The sequence below is a fragment of the Pinus tabuliformis genome, chromosome 4_2 (assembly GCF_031772625.1).
Source record: "Pinus tabuliformis cultivar Carrire ecotype Pingquan chromosome 4_2, CPIR1, whole genome shotgun sequence".
NCBI classification, from domain to species: Eukaryota; Viridiplantae; Streptophyta; class Pinopsida; order Pinales; family Pinaceae; genus Pinus; species Pinus tabuliformis.
The window spans coordinates 627,152,031-627,175,505 of record NC_142304.1 but is presented as its reverse complement, the minus strand read 5'-3'; positions in this window follow the sequence as shown (position 1 = coordinate 627,175,505).

Below are 23,475 nucleotides of genomic sequence, written 5' to 3'. Positions count from 1 at the left end.
CCACCCAAACACAATCAAAATAGTGAATCCACATATTTTAGGATCCACTCCACCACTAGATCAAGGAATCCAACACTGCTCAAGATCCACCCCACAACTAGTTCAAGGAATATAAAAATCTAGTTCTCCACCCCAACGACACCATAATAGTCTAAAGACCTAATACTCTCCACTGACTTAGCACATCAAGAATCCAAAATCACGTGCCTCCACCTATCTCCTTCAGTAATCCATAGCCAACTCACCATTTCACTTGATGGCCTCCACTTATTAACAAATGAATAGTGATCCGGAGCTCTATTAAAGATCCACTTGATACATAATAGGGATCTATATCACTTGCTCCACCTACAAAATTTTCACCACAAATTTCTCTACCTCTTCACTTTTTCTGATGCACACTGCTTTCTTTCTTCTTTGTTCCAACACACTTTCTCATGACATGTTGACCAGAGATTCCCCTGCCATGATAGTGGGTTAGGTCATCCTTATTTTTCCATGCCCATATTCTACCTTTAATTCCCTGTATAATCATTCCCCCTTTTCAATAACATCCCATACATAAGCTTAAATGCATTGACCTATGACTGCACTACTCCATTGAGTTTAACTTTGGGGAATGTAAAGGTAGTCCCTAATGGCAAGCTATTATGCATCCTTTTACTTAGATATTTCCCAACAACATCATTCCTCAAGTCAGAAAAATAGGTGACAAATTAAATGCATGCTTGGGGTTCCACAAGAAATCCTCCCTCTTCACCTCCACAGATTCTAGACCAGTGTCCCTCTCATTCTAGTCATCAATTTTATTATTTACATGAATTTACATCAGTGTAAATTCACACACATAGAAATATTTACAAGAGGGTGGACATGGGGCTATTACAAAATGCACCCCCTTATATGAACATCGTTTTGGTGTTCTATTTATGAGAAAACACAAAATTTTTAGGGATATTTATACATGAAAATCTATTTACAATTGCATTTACATTTTCTAACTTAGCAAACAAAATGGGTGTGACAACCACATCTGATCAACAATCTCCAAAGTGGCTTTCTCTAGTCCAAACTTTCGCCACTACACATTGTCTCATTTGATGACTCAATTTTAGAGCTAAATTTTCCTCTGATCTATAATGCATAATGGTTATGACTAGAACTGTCCGTCTAGTTTCACTTATAATATAGAAAAATCAATCACATGGTTACAATCTTACACATATAGTCTAATTAAAGAAAAATGGATATCATCATGAGAAATCATTGTTGGTATCAAGGCCAATCAATATGCCATGAACCCTATTCTCTCTAAAACTCGAAATTGTCCACAAAATTGACATGCCAACTAGGGAAAAATATTAAGGATTGAAATTTATTTAAAGTTTAGAAACCTTGGCAAATCTTATTAATCCCTAATATGAAAATTGTAAAAGGTTTGGTGGTGATTTTATAAAAAAAATCAAATTTCTAATGATTTTATATAGCCTTTATAAAGTTTTGGTGATAGTCTCTATCAATTTTTTGCAATTTTTAAATATAAAATAATATTGTCCTACGAAATTTGGGCGAATCGATTTTCGGAAAAATTGAAATTGGCGAATCTTTTTTTTGGAAAATTCATGAAAAATTAGCCCATCTACGAATATTAGCCCCTAAAATTTTCCATGGTGCCAACTTGGCACAAAAACCATTTCTAAATGAAATTATCTTTGGTCTCACACAAAGATATGCATGATCTCCCACTTTAAATTCTTTATTTTTTCTATGGTTAGCCGTGTTATCACAAAACCCAACCCTCATAGGCTGTTGACCAGGAAAACCTTGTGTAACTCTTTCAAACCAACTTTTGGCTGAGGCTTAGCCTCCTCAACTGGAGAGGGCTCTCTCACTAGGTTAAAGATTTTGATAAAGATTAGATGGCTAACTCTATGAAACAAGTGAAAAATATGAATGGTTGAACATGATCAGTAAACATCCATTGAGCTTATGGAGTCGAGAAATGCTTTAGTATGACAATAATATTAACTTTTATGGAAGTCAGGGAATCTGGACTTCAACATATCAGTAACACATCAAAAATATGTAGGAGGACACAATCTACAAATACATGAAGGAAGTTAGAGCATAGCCAATGAGTTATAAGTAATCATGCGTTCATACTACTGCAAGAAATGAAATGAAGACAACCATAGGAAAATTTAAACATTGAACTCTTTCTGAATCCTGAGGAGCAAAGCCAAATCACTATATTACATTAAAACACAGTCTTACACAAAAGCACAGTATGAGTGTTCTTTGAAAAATTTCCAACCCTGATACATTAGATCTTCTCCCATATATAGAGTTCACTACATAACTAAGATTCCTCCTCCAGCTTGAGGTGAATTCGAATTCTTCCTACTATGACACCTATTGACACTTAAAACTAACTACTAAATCTAACTGACTGTTATCTAGCAGTTCTAGAGACCTAAAACAATTAGGAGTGTAACTCCTTATTATGATTACAACAACCTTATCTAGGAATTAAACATTCTTTCTGACAGCTATAACTCCATGAATTCAAATTTGATGAAGCCTCCCACGTTGTCACCTTGCTGCTGATGATAAACCCATGGAATTAGGGAACATGTTTCCCTATTTTTAGATTTAGGATCTTTGAAAATTAGCACGTGGGACATAGCCATTATCTTCTCATACACGACATATTTTACGAAAATGAAGGAGGTTTGTTTAGTCCATGATGTCTAGAACAAAAAAATATCTTGGTTTTTTAAAACACTGCTCCATCTGTCCAGAATCTGTCCTTGAAAAACATGTGTAAAACAGGAAAAGTCTGTTTGTGAAAAACTGCACCTATAGCAGTTTCGTAGCGCAAGTTTAACCATAAATTTCTCCCACCTTATAACGAATTTGAAGAAACTGAAAGAGGTTTTTGTAGGTCACTATGTTAGGAATAAAAACTTCTTTCAGTTTTCCAAAATATGCTTTCATCTGCTCAAACAACCTCCTGGAAGTTGACTACCTAAAACAGTTTTTTCTGCTGAAAAAAGGCTCCTTCAGTGATTTCATAGCGCAAAACTGGTTTTTTACACTGTCTACACTAGGAAAACATGGATTCATAGCTAGTTTCATTTTTTTTTTAGATGGCTAAACATATGAGTTTCAAAACATGACATGGGACCCATAAAGTGTAAAACAAGGTTGTTGAACTTTATTTGATGATGGAAATGAGACTCTAACCCTATGAATTAGACTCTAAAAACCATAAAAGTGACTTAACCACCATCTAACATTATGACTTAGGAACAAATGTAAACTTTCCAACTTTTAGAAAATTTTAGGGTGATAACAGTGGCTCCACTAGGGATAGTGTGCCCTTGTGGTACACTAAGAACCTGTAGCTCCAGTGCTGCTATCTGTCCTCTAGAATAAAACTCTGAACTTCGCGCAATCTGCTCCCGAAGCCTTTAATGGTTTCTGTCAGAGGAATTCAAATTGCACCTACTGAAATAGATGCTCAGTCAACCTACCCTGAGCTTATTTGGACATTCCTACCTACCCTATCAACTGCAATCTCCACTTGTAGCTCAAAGAACATGAAACTTCCAATGAAGCTAGACATCAATCTGACTTGACACTTGAATCTCTTGACTGTGCTTCAAGCAAAAATAAACCAGATATTGAAATAACCAAGGCAGAATGAAGTGTAACTATTCTTCAAGATGAAAATATAACTAGAAGCCTGAACAGTAAATCCTTTCCATGTCGTCAGCCATAGGGTCAAAAAACACATGGTGAGTTTGATGATTCTCATAACATTCTATATCTTCAGACAAATGATTCTCAAACACACAAAATTCCTTTGATATGCTATCCAACTGCTTTTCTGAATGATTCCCACAAACAATGTAATTTTCCTCATTATTAAGATCATTCATTGATGTAAGTTGCTGCAAAGTATGACATAAAAAATCAACCTTTTCCTTTGCCTGAGGGTTATAAAAACTATCTTCCAGTACTTCTTCTTGGTGTTTGCAATTATTTTCATCTTCATTATGATCCGAAGACTGACAAGTATGCTGCATCTCTACATCAATCTTGGAGGATGTAATATGATTTTCATAAGTAAACCCCTGTTGATTTTCATGCTGCATTTCATGGGATGTTATCCTTTCTTCTTGGTGTTGAAATGTATTTTTATGAAGAGCCTCTAAAATTTCATCATCCATGAATTCATCATCATCATAACAATCCTCCAAATATTGAATAAGACTCAAAGAATGTTTACAACAAATTTTTACCAGCAACAAGGAAGGATGACATTCTTTATACATCTCACAGAATTCATCATGAAAATTAGCAAGCGTATATATTGAACCAATTTCCAAGCTTTTATAGCAAGACCATGCTTTTCCTTCTAAAGTGGTCATAAACATCCTCATGAGACAATCTTCAGGGAACTAAACCTTAAGACTGCATACATGCATATGCAACCTAACCAAATGAAGTGCAACATTGTCTTGCTTTTCATCTTTGAATATTGGAAGATCATCTAACCAATCAACCTTTCGCATAGGATTTGGAAAACTAGGGATATGAGACCGATTCATAGGGGCATACCCGACATTTATTCTTGCAATGGAACTCATCTTGAAACTTCATCAAGCTACTGATCTTTTAGCAGTGGAGTTACCTTCCAATTTGTTATTCGATGTGTGGAGTCACCAAGGTAGATTGCAGCCTCGAAAACTTTCTGAGCTCCTACTACCTTCAGAAGTTCAGCTTCTTGATTTTGGGAATGAATAATCTTCAGACTCCCGGCAGACGCACCAAAATGTTATCACAAAACCCAACCCTGATAGGCTACTGACCAGGAAGACCTTGTGTAACTATTTCAAACCAACTTTTGGCTGAGGCTTAGCCTCCTCAACCTGAGAGGGCTCTCTCACTACGTTAAAGATTTTGATAAAGATTAGATGGCTAACTCTATGAGACAAGTGAAAAATATGAATGGTTGAACATGATCAGTAAACATCCATTGGGCTTATGGAGTCAAGAAATGCTTCAGTATGACAATAATATTAACTTTTATGGAAGTCAGGGCATCTGGAGTTCAACCTATTAGTAACACATCAGAAATATGTAGGAGGACATAGTCTACAAATACATGAAGGAAGTTAGAGCATAGCCAATGAGTTCTAAGTAATCATGCATTCATACTATTGCAAGCAATGAAATGAGGACAACCATAGGAAAATTTAAACATTGAACTCTTTATGAATCCTGAGGAGCAAAGCCAAATCGTTGTATGACATTAAAACACAGTCTTACACGAAAGCACAGTATGAGTGTTCTTTGAAAAATTTCCAACCCTGATACATTAGATCTTCTCCCATATATATTGTTCATTACATAACTTAGATTCCTCCTCCAGCATGAGGGTAATTTGAATTCTTTCTACTATGACACCTATTGACACTTAAAACTAACTATTAAATGTAACTGACTATTATCTGACAGTTCTAGAGACCTAAAACAATTAGGAGTGTAACTCCTTATTATGATTACAACAAACTTATCTAGGAATAAACATTATTTTTGACACCTATAAATCCATGAATTTGAATTTGATGAAGCCTCCCACGTTATCACCGTGCTGTTGATGATAAGCCCTAGGAATTAGGGAACATGTTCCCCTATTTTTAGGTTCAAGATCTTTGAAAATTAGCACGTGAGACAGAGCCTTTATCTTCTCATCCATGACATATTTTACGAAACTGAAGGAGGTTTTTTATTCCATGATGTCTAGAACAAAAACCTCTCCTTTTTTTTTTTTTAAACACTTATCCATCTGTCCAGAATCTATCCTTGAAAAACATGTGTAAAATAGGAAAAGTTTGTTTGTGAAAAACTGCACCTACAGCAGTTTCATAGCACAAGTTTAACCATAAATTTCTCCCACCTTATAGTGAATTTGAAGAAATTGAAAGAGGTTTTTGTATTTCACTATGTTATGATAAAAACCTCTTTCAGTTTTTGAAAATATGCTTTCAGCTGCTCAACAAGCCTCCTGGAAGTTGACTACCTAAAACAGTTTTTTTCTGTTGAAAAATGGCTGCTTTAGTGATTTCGTAGCGCAAAACTGGTTTTCTACACTATCTACACTATGAAAACATGGATTCGTAGCTAGTTTCATTTTTTTTTTAAATGGCTAAACATATGACTTTCAAAACATGACATGGGACCCATAAAGTGTAAAAGAAGGTTGTTGAACTTTATTTGATGATGGAAATGAGACTCTAACCCTATGACTTAGACTCTAAAAACCATAAAAGTGACTTAACCACCATCTAACATTATGACTTAGGAAAGAATGTAAACTTTCCAAGTTTTAGAAAATTTTAGGGTGATAACAAGCTGCATAAACCTTCTATCTATCTTGAGCTACCTTTAAGTTTTTCTTCCTCTATGATTGTATTATAAACAGATCTACACAACAAATGTGAGAGAGGAGGACACAAAGAGGAATTATGGGATCATTTTTTTTGAGTTGATTTTTGGTAATCAATTTGAAGTTTCATGTATAAACACAACAATAAGTTTTTGGTTGTAATGAAGATTCAACTATTGAGATTTTGAGCATATTTACGATCTAATTTAGTATCTAGGAACATTGCCAGGTTGGGAAGGGCTCCTCAACTCAAGTAGTGTCCCGTATTTCATTTGTAGAGTAGAATATTAGTTAGATTTAGTTTCTTTCCACACAATTATATTGATTTTTATATTTTGTTCGATATTTCATTCATAAATCTCAGTTTATATTAGACTTACATTTCAGATCTGCTAGTATAGTAATTTCAACACGTTGTGATTAAATTCAAATTGATTTTTCTCAGGCTTAAGAGTCAAACAAACTTAAAATTGGTTTCTTAACATGTTTTGGTACCCAAAATTTTAATCTACATAATTTATGTACTTAATTCAGTACTAATATTCAAAATTTCAATTTCCAAACTTTTGTACTTAATTCGGTACTAGGTTCTGTACTAGAATAGGGTATAAAAAAATATGTAATTCACAGTTTAGGATTCTTTAATTGATTGGAGCTTTGCAACTACTTGGTAAAATATTCCTACAATGAATAAGAACCTACAATATATCATTATGACTCTAATCCTGCTTAGCATCTATTTTTGATATTTTATTGTAAATGTATTTCTTTTAGTTTATTTCCTTGTTTTCTTTGTTTTCCTCGCACTCTTTTGCTTATAGTTGTTGACTTTTACTTTTATGCAATTTAGCTTTCTATAGAATGTTTAATGAATTTTTGTATGCAACATTATAGGATTAGAACCACTGAAGTTTCAAGACCTAATAAGCTACATAAATAAAACCACATGAACATTGTCTGTTGGTAATGAAAGATTGTGGTTTAGAACCCGATAAGCATTAGAGTCCCACAATCCAGTGACAAGTGCTAATCCTTACTGGTTAATTATTTCTAGTATTAGTTGTTAGCAAAGGTTAGAATATGCTCTAAACTTACATTTCTTGTGATTTGATCTCTAAGTCTTATGAACCTAGATCAATAGTGAAATGTTGGAAATATAATACATATAATTCCACCAACATTTTCGACATCGTTGTCTGGGAGGTGCTAAAGGGATTAGAGCATAGTTTCTTTCACAAGTTTTATGCATGATTTTAGTTACATGGAAAAATAGAGGGAGAAAAAAGTACAGTAAGATGTGAGTGAAGAACCATCCATCCACTGTGGTGGGGTTTCTCCAAATTCTGGTTGCCTCTAATTGATTTTCTAGTTTCTTTTTCATATGCATAAAATTGAAGGTGGGATCCAAAGCCTCATTTTCCTTTCTTTTACTTTTCAAGTGTGTTTTTCTTTAGATTGGTTCATGGAAAGAAGAGAAGCCTAAATTATCTGGACAGATAACTTAGTGACAATAGAGTCTTAGTAGCATGGTGGTGCTTCGAGCACATGATTGGTTTAATTGTATCTATTTTAAGTGTGTTTCCAATCTATTTATTTAGGATTTTAAAAAAATGTTTCTGGTACTTTGAAAAATCCATACTCTAATCCGTGTGTAGGACATGGATTAACAACCAGCAAAGCGGTATTGAAGGATGATCAAGATTTTTGGAGAAATCTTTCAAATAATAGAAGCAACTGGGATCTTTTCTTTTCAGGAAGAAAATATCTTGACAACAGTCAAGAAATTATTTTCCTCTCCAGAAGTGATAGAAGAACAGAAAATACATGAACTACATCCACAGGAATATCTTTGCCCTTCCAATCTCGTTGAAGAAACTAAAGAATAGTGGACCACATCTAATGGAGAGAAACCATTCGAACCTAAGATTAAATAATTTTCATCATACATATCTATGGATCCTCTATGCACACAACAGGATAGGCATATCATAATAGAATATCTGCATGGCATGGTAAAGGAGGACATGCTAAATGATCCAAATAAAGAGGTAAAGCAAGAGAATTTTGATTTTGTTGAAATTTGGTTTCAAGCAACTATAAGACCATACCACTCCTTCATATTTCCTTTCTTCTTGACATCATCATTAAAACAATGGGTTCTTCATACTCATGTATATATTGAATATTATATTCTAAACTTGAGTATGAATGCATTTTTGTATTTTTTACGCACATGCTTACATTGGAAATACTCCTATACTTGAGGAGAGGAATTTCTTTTTCTCAAATAGAGTAGTATAATAAATGAATGATGCATATATTAGTTAGTTTAGTTATAAGATATAGTGCAACATATTTCTCATATGTTTTGTATAAATGGGGATGTTAATGACTAAAAAATAATTAGTTCAAAATGGGAGATCTATATTCCCATTGCATATTTTTGTTGGGGTCTCTTTCATCTGCATATTTTTTTAATGAAGATTTCCACTCAAGCTTGTTTCTGACTGCAACATGGTTCAAATATTACATTTCTTTCCCACTTATTATTTCTTTATGATAGTTAGATGTGTTTCTAGTTTTTATTTTCAATAAATTAAGCTATGACCATTATTTTTGGAATTTTATGTGAAGTTGGATAAGATTGCATTGCAACATCGTCTAGTATTGCATACCAATTGTTTAGTACCATATTTCATCTAACCAGTATCCATAATTCTAGTACCAATTTTTTATTTTGCAAGACAAAGCAAGATTCAAGGATATTGTTCATTTGGGATGCATAAATACTGGAAGAATATTTTCAAAAATGGAAAGGACATCTTCATCAATAGAATGGAACACTTAGGGGAGTATTTGATGATATCTTTTCTTCTTCCTTAATTTGTTAAAAATGATGCATTCATGCTTTATCATTACTTATATGTTTTAAGACCAATATTTCACAAAGATGATCGAATAAGCAATCCTTTTCATAAAAATTGAATTAAATGATAATTCCAAAATATTCATAGCTTATATACCTTTTCTTTTTTTTGGAATTTCATTTCTCTTATTCATATAGATTTCTAATTATCAATACAAAACATTTTCTCAAAATATAGTTACCAAAACAGAATAAGGGTATCATAAAATGGTTAAGAGGTCCATACAATAATACCAATGAAAATAAATCAATTTGAGTACTACAACCATAACACCAAAGCATGATCTCTGAGCATCTTTATTAAGACTTGTAAGATAGTGGATGAGGTCTCTGTTCATAGTGGAACACTAATTTAAAAGCGGAAGCATATATGAAAACTATTATTAGTAGGAATTTAGGTGTCTTTTGGTCATTCTTTGGTTAGCCTCATCCATATTACATTAAAATGACTCATTCATGTTATGTCCTTTGAGTGCCTATAAGTACCCCATGCATTTAAGACATTATGTAGGTAATCAAAGTCACTTTGAAAGTTATCATCCTATGCCTTTAAGGGGATTTTTGAAGCCACCCCCATCTACCAATTGCAAAAGAAATGTCCATAATCTAGACCTAAAATGGTAAGAAACATGGGAATAGAGCCTTCAATGTAAAACATGTTTAAGATGTTAACCCGTCGATGCTATGCATGGCTGCTAGAAGTGGCTACTGACCTGTGATATCATTAGTGAAACATGTCTATGGACACTCACAAGCAATGAGGCATTATGCCTAAAGAAGTGTCAGCCAAACCAATGCTTTTCTCTACACTTATGATGGTTAGTCTATAGTGTTATAATCAAAAGGAAGCATGCATGGATGAAGTCAAAGGTAAAAATGAACTCCATAAATTTGCTGCTAAAGAATGGCCTTAAGGTAACCTTGAATCCTCTATCATTGGGTTTTCATACTATATCTAATATTTATTTACCTTAGAAGTGGGACCTATGATCACAAAGAATTACTAAAACTCAACAGCAAAACTTATTCATAACACTTGATTGAATAAAATACTTTGCGATTTGGTTAGTAATAACTTTTCACTCGTTCATCATTTGTTGTGATCATAAAAAATCCTCCTACCTACAAATAAGGAGAGCCCCTTAAATATATAAAAGGTTTCTTTTTTTTAGCATAAAACTGCTAATGATTGATAAAATCTTATGTAATGAGTGATTTGGAATTTATTTTATGTTTGGTGTTAGTTTACCATCATTTTAATAGTCTAAGGTGACTTATTTTTGTTTAGTATTCATCACATTAGTTCCATTGTTTTGTTTTTCAGGTCCTTTTTTTTACTAGAGTTATCTCAACATCCCTCCTCACTTCTTCAGTACCTCACTTTGTTTGCATGAGGACATGAAAAACCTCAGGCATGGGGGAGTGGTTCTTGGGACCTTTTAAACATCTTCATTTCATTCTCTTAAACTTCCTTCAGCAGATCAAATCAACACTCATCAACTTCATCTCTTCCAGATCATTTCAGACTCTCAACCTTACTTTGCGTCCTCTTCATCTCCATACAAATTCCATTACATATTGTTGTACAGATCAAAATTCAAAAGGTATACTTGAGTTAAAACATGTTTAAAGGCTCTTTAACTCATTAAAATTTAAGGAATCTTGATGATTAACCACTTCCTATTCCATAAATACCTACTTTTCTTGAACCACCATTAAACCCCCCATTTCCAAATCCATCCATGTATATTCTAGTAAGACCATAAGAATGAAAAGAAAAGTATTGTGGTACATGAATACAAAGAAATATCTATAGTGTCTTCTCCTTGTACATCATAAAAAATTCACAAAATCATCATCTAAATTCTCTCAATAAGAGGATGAAGTCATTGTTTCTTATCTAAGAAAAGAAACACAAAATAATTAATGGTTTTAAAAGTTTCCAAGTCCATATTTATTTAGCCATTATCTTCATTATCACCTTATATCATCCACCATCCCTTCCTAGTCCATATTTTGTTTGCATGAGGGCATGGAAATTCTTAGGCATGGGGGGGTGTTGGGCCATAGATATGTTATTGTATTGGATATTTAAATCTTTCATTTATAAGACATATTCATACCTTTACAACATTGTCTGTAACTATTATATTACCAATTTTCACTAAATGGATTCATTTTACCTTATGGCTAAGTATTAATGATTTCTTATATTTTTAATGATTAAATTAGTTTTAAAAGTGGTTTTCCAATGATAGTTTACTAATATGTTTATGTGCACAAACAACAAGTTCTAGTACTGGAATTTGACAATTAGGTACTCATATGAGTTTTGGTACTAAGTAAAGGTTAACACATTGGAACTTCTTGAGATCACATGGGTTGCAAATGCATGTTTATGGATGGATTTATGTTCATTAGATCACACCTAGCTCACATGTGAAGCTCAAGACACTATTCAAAGTTACAGTCAAACATAAATTTGACTTACAAAAAATTGGTATTTAGTTTGGTACCAATTTGGAATTTTCCAGAAACTCAGTACTTAGTTTAGTACCATTTCAATAGTTTGACGACAGGTATGGGAAGTTACGTCTAGATTTGGAGGAAAGTCAAACTGATTACAAGTGGAATCATTTCCATCTACAATGCATGATTCGAATGATTCAATCATAACAAAAATATATTTAAAGGATCATCTCTTGTTTTAATCATAGTATGGAGGAGAGAGTCTCATGGAATTCGATGTGATTTTTTGGACCATTGCTTCCTCTATGATTATATTATAAATAGATCTATGTAGTAGATGTGAGAGGGGAGGATTTAGAGAGGAATTCTAGGATATTTTTTTTGGGTTTTTTTTTTTATAATTAATTTGAAGTTTCATCTATAAACATAAGCAACAGTTTTTTGTTGTAATGAAGATTCATCTGTTGAGATTCTGAAAATATTTATGATCTGATTTAGTCTCTAGGAACATTGCTAGGTCGGGAAGGGCCCTTCGGCTCAGGTAGTGTCCCATATTTCATTTGCAGTGTATAATATTAGTTAGATTCAATTTCTTTCCACACAATTATATTGATTTTTAGATTTTGTTCGATTTTGTTCAATTTATATTATACTTACATTTCATATCTTCTAGTATGGTAATTTCAACATGTTGTGATTAAATTCAAATTTATTTTTCTCAAGCTTAAGAGTAAAACAAACTTAGACTTGGTTTCTTAACATGTTTTTATACCCAGAATTTTAATCTACAAAAATTTTGTACTTAATTTGGTACTAATATTCAAAATTTCAATTTCCAAACTTTCTGTACTTAATTTAGTACTAGGTTATGTACTAGAACAGGGTATTAAAAAAAATATGTAATTTGTAGTTTAGGATTCTTAAATGATTGGAGCTTTGCAACTACTTGGTAAAATATTCCTACAACGAATAAGAACCTAAAATATATCATTATGACTCTAAGCCTACTTAGCATTTATTTTTGATATTTTAGTAATGCATTTCTTGTAGTTTATTTCCTTGTTTTCTATATTTTCCTCACACACTTTTGCTTATAGTTGTTGGCATTTAATTTTCTACAATTTACTTTTCTACAACATGTTTAATGAATTTTTTTATGCAAGACTATAGGATTATAACCGCCAAAGTCTCAAGACCTAATAAGCTACATAAATAAAACCACATGAACATTGTTTGTTTGTAATGAATGATTATGGTTTAGAACCCGATAAGCATTAGTTCCACAATGCAGTGACAACTGATAATCCTTAGTGATTAATTATTTATAGTGTTAATTGTTAGCATAGGTTAGAATATTCTCTAAACCTGCATTTCCTGTGCTTGCATCTCTAAGTCTTATGATCCCAAATTCGATAATTAAGTTTTGAATTATAATACATATAATTCCACCAACCATCCCAACATGGTAACAGTTCCTATCTCTTTCTAGGAATTTCTTCGATACCTAGCCCTACCACTCTTAGTCGTTCTCTTATGTGCACACCATAATTTTACTTAAAGTCTGAAGACTCGAGGCTTTGAGATGACATCATCTCAATGTCAAGATGACAACTCTTGCCCTATCATCATGATAATAACTTTTTCCCCACCAAACTCCCTTCAATTGGCCTTGTTACAAAGCATTCTCATTGGTGTGATATGGGAATTCCATCCATCACATAATGGAAGCGACCCCTTTCATCAACCTTTTCACCTAGAAATATTTACAGGTTTCTGACATATACATAAATATATGTATGCCAATTGGGAATGCTCATGATACATAGTGACTCCATCCTATCCTTAAATAGCACTCATCCCGACCTAAGCGATGTCTTGAGCTTAACTAATTTCAAGTATTTGAATTATTTAGTCACGCATATAGGAGCAATTCCTCTAGTTGACTTAAAAACCCATAATTTTTCAAACACAATCAACTCTACGCAAGCGACATGAGAAATTCTAGTAGTATTCACAATTCCAAAATCATACACATGGACACACACAAACATATTGGTAGGCTTGACTTATTTTTAATTAAAAACAATAGAAAATGTCATTCACAACACAAACTATTTATATACACAAGTTATCCATCACAAGCCTAACTAGTGAGAAAAAAGAGTACAAACCTCTATAACCATAGCCATGAACATGCATACATTACCTATAACAATACATGTACTTTAAAAATAATAGTAAGAATTTACATTGCATCAGCTACATAGTGACATAAGTATGCAACTTATCTCATGAAATAGATGACTAACAACTGAGATAGGGACTTTAACTCTCCACCCAACCGTATGATGGCTACACTATTATTATTTCTTACAACCAACCACCCTCGAGTTAGATTCATAGCCTATCAAGGGAATTTATCAAGGGATATTCACACCTATCATATGCACATTCACATGGCCATTTAGAGTGCACAAAACCTCTACCTGACTTTCATCAATCTAGAGTACATTGTGTCTCCACCTAGCACAATCAAAACAGGGAATCCAAAGCATCTAAATCTCTACCCCACAACATGTTCAAGGAATCTAGAGTTGCTTAATCTCCACCACACAATTGGTTGAGGTAATATAGTGTTGGAAGCCTTTGAGCACTACTTGGGGGGGTGAATCAGTAGTGTGATCTATATAAAACTTTTACCAATTTGAAATTCAATTATTGAATCACACATATGCTAACCAACATATAATCAACATCATAGCATGTGCATCACATAGGCATAATTGAAAATTATAAGAAAGTAAAAGCCAATAAACATGCACAACACAACAATCACACATGAGACATGATATTTCTAGTGAAAACCCTTCCAGGAGACAAACCACCCTTGTTGTTTCTCCTCTACTTTGAACTTATATTATGTCAACAAATTTTTATTTTACATAGCTAGTTGACTTTGATAAACATGGAGACTTGACCCCATACACAATAAGCCAACACCAATAATCTAGGAGACTCAATTCTACTAATTATTGCAAAAGACTTTGTTCTCACATCTATCTATAGACTACCAACCATTGAAGGCCACCACGATCAGCTATCCTTGCCCAACTTCAATTGGATTGTCTGAATTTGAGTGGATGGAGTAAATGTTCCTTTCATTGAAGCTTCGAAATCACTACTCATCTCTCATGAAGTCTCTGCTCCTCAAACATTATGTGGACCTCATTTCATCTATTTTCAAACTAGATCCAAGATGCTTTTCTCAACAAGAATTCAACTTTGCAATCATGCTCTCAACAACAAGACTCTAAATCATAAAACAAATACCACCAACAAGGTTGTTTCAATACAAGAAAAATAATGGCTAATATTCATGCATCAAAATTGACTATCCAACAACATAATCTTGACTCCAATCCTCCAAAAAATTTTTTTACTAAAAAAACATAAGTATGATCTGAATGCTGATGCACTGCATTAGAATTCTGTTACAATACTTCCATTACCCTCTCACATTGAAGCATCTAAGCTCTCAATCAAAACTAAAGAACTCCTCCATTATTCATCCTTCTCTTACACACTCTCATACTCAACCAGCCAATGTTCAGCTCCAAGATGATTTATATAAAATTTTCTGAGCAAAATTCATCTTGGGACTAGGATCAAGAGTGCAAATACTTAACAAAATTAAGCCACTTACAACACTACTTGTGTAATAAATGAATTCACACCCTTTGGAGGACATAGTCAACCATTTCTAACCTTTACTAATTCATCTAGAAACCTCTAAGAATTTCCATGCTAGTTTCCTTCTAGTTTGTGCGAAGAATGAGGATAAATTCTTTTGAAAATCCTCAGTTGCACACATAAAAAAGGAAAAAATAAACTTGCAACTTCAGTCACTCACATAGTCTTTTCCTCCAGGGACTTGAGCCTTTTAGTCACTCCCACAGGCTTGCCTCCATGCGACTAGGGCTAAGGATGAAGAAAAACACCAAGCCTTCAGCTCATAACCTCTTCCACCTGTTGGATGGTCTTTTTCAACTCCTATACATGCATTGAAACCTATGTTAAGTCTAGTAACACCTCTACAAGTGGATCAAATAGGTACCCTAAGTGTCACTTCTAGGTTGACCTAAAAGGGGCCAAAAAACAAGGTTGGCAAGAGTGCCAACAAGTCCTCCACTCTCCCTATCACCTGCACAAGCTGCAACACATCTGAGCACACCCTGTAGCACCTCTATAACATTACCATCAAATAACACAATAGTGAAACAATTTATAAGCATACTACCAAGCTTTTCAAACTGAAACACATCTCCATCACATGTGGAAATGCTTCCAACTCTTGTAGAAACACCTCCAATACCTGTAGCAACAACTCCATCTATAGAAATAGTAACAAGTAAACAACATAAGTTGTAATTCCAAAAATCTCCCCCTTTGGCATTTATGGAAACCTCACACAGCCTCTAAGTCAAACTTCTCTTTTGTCACTCCTCCTTTGACATCAAAGGGTCAACTCCATATGACGAGGCAACCAAAAAACGAGTACAAGTACTAAAGCATGTGATCTCCTCATGGTTGAAAAACAAAGCATATAAACAATCATCCATACCTCCTTATTAGAATCAAGAAACATATGAATCAAGAAAAATTCAGAGCAACATGTCACCAAACATTCATGCTTTGACATGAGTAGTGACAAGCAGCATACAACCCAACCAATTTCTAGCAGCAGTAACAAGTAAACAACACAAGTTTCAATTCCAACAATATCCCCCTTTGGCATTTATGGAAACCTCACACAACCTCTAAGTCAAACTTCTCTTCTATCACTCCCCCTTTGACATTATAGGAAAAGGGCCAACTCCATATGATAAGGCAACCAGAAAACATGTACAAGTAGTAATGCATGTGATATCCTCATGGTTGAAAAGCAAAGTATATCAACAATCATCCATGCCTCCATATCAACAACAAGCAACATATGAATCAAGAAACATTCAGAGTAAAATGTCGCCAAACATGCATGCTAAATTGGCATAAGTAGCAATAAGAAACATACAACCTAATCAATCTCTAGCAGCAACAGTAATATTCCAACATGAGGCAATCATACAAGCATTATATGTAGTACAATACAACAACATGCACATAATATGCACATCAAGGAATCAACCATAATCTCCATAGCAACTACATAGAAACAACCACCAAACATCTCTAAACATAATATGAGGCCAAGAACCCCAACTATCAAACTCATATAATGAGGCACACCATGAACACCTCCAAGCATATCATAATGCAAACAATGGATGAAATAAGTAGCAAGATCAAATAGATGCTCCCCATCAACACATGCCATCTCCAAAGAAAGCCAAACCTGCAATGAACTGCTTCTGCTACAAACATTGCTTCCTTGCCAAGAAAGAAACACCATATGGACATAGACTCCACATGACCATGACCCAAATGACATGTACATTGATACAACACATGGTTGTAAAAGTGACATAATACCTCATACATACTCTCATATCACTATAATATGACCTCATGACTCATGACTATATGACCCAATGATACATATAATAAAAATACATGTCTTCATGAGCATTTTACGTAAATATATGGCTTCTATGGTTAATTCCTATGGACCAATGAATGAAATACATAACATATCATGATTTTTACATCAACATTAGCCCATACATGTGCCTAGAAAATAACTCCATGAAACTCCACCATAACATGCCTATCAACATAATGACTCAAACCACTAATGATTGGACCTTCTACCAACTTAAAATAATGATAAAATGATAAGTACATAGTTTTAATAAAATGCATACGATAGCCTATACATGGTCGGTCCATGTCAAGTCATATATGCATGTCATTGCCATAGTGTCTCTAAGCTAGGATAGTTGAAAGATGATCAATAAATGTTGCAATAAGGTTGTTATACATATCTTTTCCACTCATACACAGTAAATTCATCAGCTGCAAAAATAATGAGTGAAAATAAATAACCATAAAGAACAAGTCTTGACAAACATAGCTCCCCTTGAGCATAATATACCTCATGAGTATGTTGATATTGTAGACCTGAATATGAATGGTTGAACTGGATCAAAAACTCATTGTTGTTGGTACTCCTCAAGCTGCCAACACTCCTCGTGAGACCATGCTAGTATCATGCATACTGCTGCACTCAAATAGATATATCATGCATGAATGGATTGCTGTAGGGGCTGATATCTCCTACTTTGAATCTAATGATGAAGAGTACTCCCTTAGTCTCTTATTACTCTTCACTCTTCCCTTCAACACATACAAATGATTCGGTGTCTTAAATCCCTTGGAAATCACTCTCATTGATCCTTCCTTCCGGATGATGCAACCTTTGGAGTTGAATATCACTTCCTTTCCTCCATCAACCGTTTGGCTCAAACTTAAAATATTATGCATTAGACCTTTAATGAGCTAAACATCATCTACATTGGTTCTCTTCTCACCAATATTGGATATACCGCTTCCCAACATTCTTGTTGATTGGTTACATTTGAATACAACATGAACATTCTTGTTTCTATTAAGAAAATGAAATTTTCTCCTATCCTGTGAAATATGGCATGAGAATCCACTATCAATATACCACACATCATCCACATCATGTGAACACAATGCAATGTGACATCTTCCAAGCTATTTCTCCTTCTACTTCCATGCGTTCCTTGGTTGTACATTCACCTTTAACTGTTGCTTTTGAATAAACAAACTTAATGACCTAGGAATCTTACAATCCTTGGTCATGTGACCAAACTTATGGTACACACAACACTCTATATGACCAAGATATCTACCCAAAGGATTTGATCTTTTGCTTCTCATACTTGACCTCCATCTTCTCATGCTAGATTTGTAATCAATGGATTTGTGCTGAAACATGTTACGCGTAATATAATGACCATTAAAACAACTTGTACACCTCAATGTAGGTATTATTTTTTTTATCATACTGCTGCATGGAAGTTTTGAATTCTCCTCCCATAATCAGCTGCCACATGACTAAAATTGTGACAATTGGAGCACCCAATCTCGTCCATCAATGGGGAAAATGAGTTTTGATGTCTCCTTTGAAAACTACTACCTTCAACCATAGGATAAAATGGTCTTCCAGATGTGAAAAATCCTTTTGGTTTTCTACTTTACTATTGTTGGTGAATTTGTTTTATCTCTCCTTTCTTATTATTGTTGCTGGTTACATTATTTTTTGTAGAATTCTTTGGTTCTTCTTTATTATCATTTCCTACATGCATGCTTGTTTCACATTTTTGAAGATTGCTACCATATTTTCATATTGTTATGGTGCTCTTCACATTCTCTAGATACTGGTCTTTTTCTTCAAGCTAGTTCCTCAATTTGTCAATCACACTTTCTGTTGGGTAGTGGATCCCCTACGTAACAATTTTGGGGCTTAAAGCCCACAATTTTGGGTAATGGTACTGTAGAGGCTCCGCGAAGTGCATGGAGTGTGAGTTGTAATAAGTCATGTCAAAGGGTAGTCTGCCCTAAAATAATGAAAGATAATAGAAAGTGGTTCGGCCTGCCTATGGTTCGCGGACCATGGGAATGTATAAATACAGTGAGGCTCTAAGTGTAGAAGGTAGCTTTATTTTAGATATGAAGTGTATGGGTTTCTGAAAATAATATTTGCTCTGAGTCTATAAGTCCAAGTCGTGGGTTGTAGTAGTAGAAGAGGCTTTGTAGCTATGTGCGCAGAGGCCTAGTAGAGTCTGTAGTTGTGTGTGCGGACCCCTGCAGCTTTGTGCGTAGGGTAGGAGGTGGATTGTAACTGGAAAAAGCATTAATAAAGATAAGTTTGTTTGGAATATCGCATAGACATGGCTCTGATTTTTTTATGCATCTGTTTACAGTTTATAACTGCGCGCCTGTCTATTTATGTTAAATAAAGGAAAGCATTGAGCCCACTAAGTTTAATTCAAGATCTATAATACTAATAAGAACTGTAAAGGGTAAAGAACAGTGACGCTTGACATCCAAGCCATGTGAAGGTAGTTGCACTAAATAGGTAGTTGCACGCAGTGCATAGGGCTGGTTCATGGACCTTCTAGACTTCATCTAGACATCCCTAGGTGTGGAAACCTAGTTCCAGCACCCTCCCATACTACCTCGGGTGAGATCTCAGTCACTGATTCGTGAACTGTTACCGAAAGGGCCGGTAGTTTCGAGATTTGTTTGGCTAAAATACTTCTAAACCTGGATCAGGCCCCAACAAGCCAACAAATGGTTCTATTGACGGGATCAGGATCTGCTAAGGGATATCTAATATTAGAACCCTAGAACCCTACAAAGAAGGAAATTGAAGATTGGTTGGACCAGAAGCTTCACAAGTTCATGATACAGGAAAACAATACCCCGCAAAGATCTAAGAAAAGGTGGCTGGATCACTACGTATATATGGAAATCCACGAGATCTTCTTTGCATCCTTCTCTTTAGAGCTGTATGATTGGATCGCGAGGTTAGTCGACAACCAATGAAGGTATAAGTTCGATAAACCAATAGTGTGGACTCCGGAGTTGGTGCACAGGCTAGAGGCTTCAAATGATAAGATTGCACGGGTAGTAGACCATTGGCTCGATCAGATAATAGGAGGGTTTATCACTGAATTTGTGATAGACATGACTATAAGCTACAACGAAGCAGAAAGATGTTTTCTCAAGGGACCGCGAGGTAAGTACATCAAATCTTTGAATACCTAGATTAAGATGTTGTTATGTGAAAAATGGGTGATGTGAATACATTAATGAGTGGAATGACGCAGAGCGGAAAGGTCTACAAAGGTATTGAAGAGTTAGGAAACAATTCTTTAATATCACCACCGTGAACGAGCGAGGAAGATCGTGCTTGGGTTTCTCTGAGGAGTGTGGTCAGTTTGATAAGGCAACACATTCTGCAATTACCATCCCCACTTATGCCACCACTCACATCACCTCCTTCACCTCCATCTTCACCCACACCACCTCCACCAAACCAGCAGTTCAGCATGGCGAGCGCGATCAAGCTGCCTGTATTCAGAGGGGTAGGGAACGAAGATCCAGATCAGTTTTGGTTCGTAGTAAGAGCAGTATGGGAAGCACATGGGCTTATAGATGACAACATTAAAGAGGCCACATTAGTAAGCATGCTGCAGGATCAGGACTAAATTGGTATATCAAGCACTCGAATGATCACCCAAATGCAGGAATAGTGAAGATCAAGATCACATTCAACAGAGAATTTAGTTGGCCAAAATCAGAAATGTAGTCGATCATCGAATTTAAGGAGATGGCGATGCTTCCAGGAAAAACCCCCTAGGATCTAGATCAAACGCTGAAAAGTACGATCCGCGAAGCTAATATGACACTGATAGATACACAACACCGCACATGGTTTCTGGCGTCTTTGACACCACACCTAAGGACGGTGCTATCACAACAGAATCTCTTAACCCAGGTGGAAGCATTGGAAATGGCGATGAGGTTGCATGAAACACTGATACAAGATCTGGGGTTGGGAGTCCAACAAATCCATGCATAGCTACAGAACCTATGCTTGGAGATGCAGAGTTTGAAGCAGGATAGGGCACCCCAGTCGGAAGCACATGAAGAAGTGTGGTGCATAAAATGTAAGGGCTAGGGTCACGATAAGGATCATTGTCCAGCATTAGTGAACTACTTGGCAGGAGGGGGACCAATGTCATTAAGACTAGAGGCTCAGATAGGGCCAAGCGTGGCACCCAGGCTCTAGTGCGTGATCTGTTAGGTGGGAGGAAAGCAAACAACGGACAACTATCCCCTGTTGTAAAAGTATACACAGACTCCACAACAGCTGTTTTGTAATTTCTATAGATCAGTGGGCCACGATGAGTGGACATGTCAGAGCTATGAGCTAATGATGGATAGGACTCTAACTTATCGAATGCAGACAGAAATGCGGGGCCTCAATCCAGCCGCAACAATAGCGTGTGGTGGATTCCAAGGACGCAGACAAGGATGAGGGGAAATGGGACCAGGACGAGGTGCAAACAGTTAATCTGTTACAATTTAGGAGGACGAGGGCACTACGCATGTGACTGTATGAAACCAAACAGAACATGTTGTCTATACTATTTCCAGTTTGATCATGAAGTGGTAGATTGTCTGACGCTGATCACACAGATGCATGAGAAAGGGGTACTACAGCCTACTCCGACTCAGAATATCCAAATGATGAGGTCTGAACTGCGCGAAGAAGACCCCAACGTGAACATGGTGCTCAGAAGTGGTGCAACCACAGGGGAAGATAAGGGAAAGAAACCCGAGGATGATACATGGGTTCGTAAGGCTCCCACGAAGGAACCTAAGTTTGACTTGGGGCACGCAAAGGAAACGTTTATGGTAGCTAAGAAGAGCTTCACGGAGGCCTCTACTTTAGGTATCAAGGATCAACCAAAGCCGGGAATGGATCCTTCTATGCTTACTACCTTTCTAGAGACATGCATGAAGCTGCTACGTGACAATAAGGTGGTTAAAGGATTACAGGAGTTGATAACTAGATGCATAGGGTCAAGGGAACCGTGCGTAGTCCGGAAACTGGGAAAGCATGCAATGCCCACTGGGAGGGAAATGAGATTGACGACATAGATTGGTAAGTATGGAATGGATTAGGTGATCTTAGACTTGGGTTTGGACGTGAATGCGTTACCAAAATAGACATGGGAATGCATGGGCAAGCCTGCATTACAGTGGTCTCTTATTTAATTATGGATGGCGAACCAACAAAAGATCTTGCCCATGGGAAGATTGCAAGGGGTAATAGTGGATATCGAAGGTGCAAGCACGCAGACGGACTTTGAGGTAATAGAGATTATGGATGACAATAACCCCTACCCCGCATTGTTAGGAATAGACTGGGCCACAGATATGAATGGGATCATCAACTTGAAGAAGCGAAAGATGATTTTCGAGAAAAAGTCCATACGCGTAGTAGTTCCGCTAGATCCAGCCGAAGGACTATGCTACACTAAACCTATGTGCGATGAGTACAGCGATGATGAGTTGGATTTCATTTACTAGATAATGGTGCAAGACCAGGATCAGGTGAACTCGACTGACGATGGGAGAATTTCATGGGAGTGTGACAGTTCTTGTACTTCGAATTCAGATGAAGAAATAGAATGCTGGCAGAACTAGTTGCACGAAGTCACAATGCTGAATTGTAACATGATGATTTGATCACTACGGCACGTAACAACCGAAGCAAGGGAAATGCCAACAGATGATGGGGTACCAAGAATGGATGGACCCTTAGACAAAGTTGAGAGTACCGTATCCAAACGACAGTAGTGCGGTTCGCTTGAATGGGCGTTGTGCGTGACACCCATACGATGGGGGCATATACGTTAGAAGAATATCAGAAATTTGCATGAATGTAGAAGATGAGTGTGCTTACAATTTGGAAGACCCTAACTAAGGCAGATTGGTGGAAAAAGGCAGAATAGCTTGCAAGCACACCAAATTTATATAGAACAGACTATTCCAGTGCACAACAGTATTACAATAGCAGGCC